Here is a 219-nt window from a genome sequence, read left to right on the forward strand (position 1 = left end):
GGCTAATGTATATTATCTTTATGAATCCATCTATCTATTCAAATAGATGTTATAGATGACATAAAAGTAATTACAAACTGCAACACAATGCCACCGTTCTGAATTCCTCTTGCCAGTTGTTGCAAGCATTTGCAATCAGGGGTTTCAATCATGTAGAGGTGAGGCTAGTATACTATTCTGGGAAATCTGTAATATGAAATAGACTGATCACGTTTATTC

This window comes from Penaeus monodon, chromosome 33 (genome assembly GCF_015228065.2).
Source record: "Penaeus monodon isolate SGIC_2016 chromosome 33, NSTDA_Pmon_1, whole genome shotgun sequence".
Taxonomy (NCBI): Eukaryota; Metazoa; Arthropoda; class Malacostraca; order Decapoda; family Penaeidae; genus Penaeus; species Penaeus monodon.